Source organism: Dipodomys ordii, unplaced genomic scaffold (genome assembly GCF_000151885.1).
Source record: "Dipodomys ordii isolate 6190 unplaced genomic scaffold, Dord_2.0 Scaffold73, whole genome shotgun sequence".
In the NCBI taxonomy this organism is placed as follows: Eukaryota; Metazoa; Chordata; class Mammalia; order Rodentia; family Heteromyidae; genus Dipodomys; species Dipodomys ordii.
In genome coordinates, this window is record NW_012267289.1 from 4,614,652 (window position 1) to 4,619,082 (window position 4,431).

Here is a 4,431-nt window from a genome sequence, read left to right on the forward strand (position 1 = left end):
AATGTCAGATAAAGAGTACATTTCTTTTTGAACAATGTCACCCATTCCCTTGATGTCTCCTAGTTTTTCCCTTCCATCTCCACCCACAGTTGTAGAGTTCATTTTCAATATAGTGTCTAGTGAGTACCACTGCTGCATTTGTTCACCATTTGTTTCTCCATTTCTGTGCTCCCTCTTACCTTCCTAAAGACAGATAAATGAACCAACAAATGATAAAGAACAGGGCTCACATTTTATATAAGCCATTGGGAATTATACTAGATTGGGATATGAGAAGAAAATATCAAAAATACATCTTTCTATAATATAATCATTCTTACAAAAGAAACAATACAAAATGAAAACTACTATAATGAACAAGGCTGTGACAAGGAAATTCCATAACATTGTTATGATGGTACACAGGGAAAATACATCAGATGTGGTTGAAACACAGCAGGAAGTTTTCAAAAAGCCTGTATTTTGTCAGGCTCAAAGACCTATGCCTGTGTAATTCAAGAAATTTGAGAAGCACCTCTAGAGGAATCATATTCCCAAGCTGACCCAAACAAAAACATGAGACTTTATCTGAAAAAAAAATAATTAAAGCAAGAGGTTTGGAATTATGGCTTGAGTGATAGAAGTGTTTGCCTAACAAAAACAAGTCCTGAGTTCAAACCCTAATACTGAAGAGATTAAAAAGAAGAAGTGTATCTAAAATCATTTTCTGCTTATTTCTCTGTCCCTTTTTACTTAACAAATGATTTTGTGATATATTCATGCAAAGACCTGACAAAAGATTTTTTAAATTAAATTAGTTTAGATCCATCTCAAAAATTCTTAGATTGTGTTAGGAATCTCCAAGAGACACACATCAACAACTCAAAAGGGACAAGTTTCAACCTAGGTGAGGCTGGGCCAAGTACAAACATTGTATCTGTTTTTAGTTGGACTGAAGCTTAAATCTAAAAAATTAATGTCCCATGTGGCAAGGAAATTGCATCATCGTTTCATGATTGGGGAGAATCAACTTTACTTTTCTGAGTGTATAATAATATTTTTTATCCAAAGGGCCACACAATCTATTGGAGTAATTATCACTTTATCTGGGTCGCCTACAGGCTGAGAGAAGAGATCAAGCAACCCATCCTCAACAAATAATGGTGATTTCTCTCTAATATCTTGAAAGGGTAGCTAATACAGGGACTAGTGATCTGCAACTTGTACATTCTTTGAACTTTATTCACTTCACATGAAGTTTATATTCTTTTTGTTTGTTTGTTCAAGTCAAGGACTCAGATTCAGTACCTTATACTTTTGCTCATTAGCTGGTACTGTATCACTTGGCATGCCTCCAAACTCCTAACATACTATAAGTTTTTGGAAAAAAAGTACAAATGATCAAAGCATAGGATTTTACCGAATTTTTTTCACATCTCTAACGTAGTAATCACTGATTATATATTGGGTTGTGAAAAGTAGAAGAAACTATGAACATCATAAAAATGATTAAATATGAGCTTACATCCTACCAGAATTTTTATTTATTTTTTTTGGGGGGGGATCTGGTCGTGGGGCCTGAACTCTGAGCCTGGGTGCTGTCCATCAGCTCTTCAGTTCAAGGCTAGCACTCTACCACTTGAGCCACAGCACCACTTCTGGCTTTTTTCTTTTTACTTATGTGGTGCTGAGGAATCGAACCCAGGGCCTCAGGCATGCAAGGCAAGCACTCTACCACTGAGCCAACTTCCCAGCTCCCTCACTAGAATTTTTATCTAATAGCACAAGAAAATTCAGTAATGTTTGAATTTTAATTTTTGATTCAATTATTTTCAAATGAAGGATGAATAACAAGCAAAGACAAGAAACCAAACAAGAAAAGAAGTTATACAAATAGATACTAAAATCAGTCTAGTACTCAGACATCACTTTGTGCTTAAAAATCCACTTCTGCTAGTGACACATGGTCTTTATTTTAAACTTGGTAAAGAATATAGATCACTGAAGCTAATAGATTTTGTTTTATATTACAGTAAACCCACCAGGCCAAACAATTTATTCATGTATTTGTAGTTGATCATCCATTCTTAAATAAGTCCGTATTTCTTTCTGAATTTCAAAGCAACAATTCTCTTTTCCTTTTTCTGGAAGGCTTGATCCCCAGCCAATCAGCCTATAACAGAACCTATGGCACCATCCTTCCTTAGTTACATCATTATGTCAATAACAAATTAATTCCCTCAGCAAAGCTTAATCTTCATATTCACGGGCTCAATTTTTAATATTGTTTCTCTTACCCATTTTTCTAAAATCAAAACTAAATGAAGATAATTGGTCAGGAGTCAATTACCAGGAAATGTGTTGACTTTCTCTATTAAATAGCATGAAAGTGGAAAAGATTATAAATAGGTAGATAGATAGATAGATAATTGATGAAATGCATTTGTCTGCTTTGAGTATGAAACCATTTTCTCAGGTATTTATACATAACTATTTTTGACTTATAGGTCAGAAAATCCAGTTTACTGAGTTAAAGTAGAAAGGAAATACAAAGGATTTTGTCCATAATATATTCCCAAATCCTTCAAGAATAATCCTGCTTAATTCAGAATGTGTCCATATTAACATAACTTGTTTCAGAAATGTGTTTCCAATGCTTCCTGATAATGAAGATAGTTATTCAGACACTTATTTTCTAGAAAATATTTCTAAAAGCAAATTAATGTTTTGCCATGAATAAAGTAAATATTTCCTTAAGACATTGTGAACATTTCTCTTGGTCTCTGAGCCAATAGGTTCTCTCTACTTATTTAAGATAAGGAATGATTCCTGAAAGAGTACTTTGTCACATTGTAATGTTTCATTACTGGCGTAGAACATAGACCCTACACACAGTGTGCAAGTATTGAAGTCTACCTAGAAAGGACTAAATTTTTCTTGAAGTATCAAAACTTCTGAACAAGTCATAAATGAGAAAAAAACGAAGGAGAAAAAAAGAATCCTATTTTGTCTTTTATCAACAGTCACTATAAATTATATCCAAGCAGACTTTCATTACTATGTTTACATTGGTAAACTCCCTTGAGAAATAGTTTGTCCTTCAGTTTCTGAACAGCATTTGCTGCATATTTTCAAACAGAATATAGACAAAGGAATTCATTTCGTTAAATGCCATTTTTACCAAGGAGGAGGGAATAAGCTTTGCTTCCAATGGTATGTGACCTCTTGTCTTTTGAAATTCTCAAATGTCTAAGCAATTAAAAAAAATAAACCATTTGTGTCAAGTCCCCATTTCTCCTCCTCTATAAGAACATTAAAATGACCTTCTTGGTTCACATGGACAGAGTAAACTTGCTGTCTTCCTTCTTGTGTGTCCCAACATCTTCTCATTTAATTATATTAATATTTCTTAACCATAGACTTAATATTCATCCTTCAATTTTACATATAATTTGCATGCTGTATTATTCTATAGTATGTAATTTGATTATATGGCTGAATCAACTATGTTGAATTTTCCCCAATTCCAACGCTGAAAGAACTCAAACATAAAGAAAAATTTTACTCTAATTCTTCACACACACACACACACACACACACACACACACAATTTCCTCTGTGTTATTTGTCTTGGCTAGGATTCAAGTCTACTTGTGTCCCTGGTAGACCCTGTATCAATGTGTGTGCCATCCCATAAAACAAGCTGAGTAGATAGTGGGTAGACAGCAAGGAGAACTAAATTGAAACTGGATGCAGCTAGAAGCAGAGTCTGGGAGCATCATGCTCAGCCTAAGTAAAAATTTAGTAACCCCCATCCCATCTCAACAAAATCCTGTGCATCTGTAACCCCACTTACACAGTGAATATATGTAGGAGAATGTTAGTCTAAGGCTAGCACCAAGTTAAAAAGTGAGAAAACAACAACAAAAAGGTGAAAAAAACAACAATAAAAAAAATAAAACATTACAAGCAGCATACCGGTTGTTCACATCACTCAGAAAGCTGAGATCCAAGGATCACTGTTTGAAGCCAGCTGGGCAGAAAAGTCCCCTTTATCCTTTTATCCCCAATTAACTACACCAAAACTGGAAATGGAGCTATGGTACAAAATGTTAGAGTACTAGCCTTGAACAAAAGAGCTCAAGGACAGAGCCCAGGGCCCTGAGTTCAAGCCCTGCAACCATTTTTTTTAAGAACAGTATAGGCTAGGGTCATGACTCAAATGGTAGAGCACTTGTCTAGGAGTACAAGGCCCTGAGTACCACCAAAAAAATAAAAAAGAACTAGGCCTGGTGCTTGTGTCTCATGCCTGTAATCCTAGCTACTTGGGAGGCTGAGATCTGAGGATCGAGGTTCAAAGCCAGCCCAGGCAGCATAGTCCATGAGACTCATCTCCAATTAACCACCAGAAAATTGGGAGTGGGGCTGTGGCTCAAGTGGTAGCACACTCCC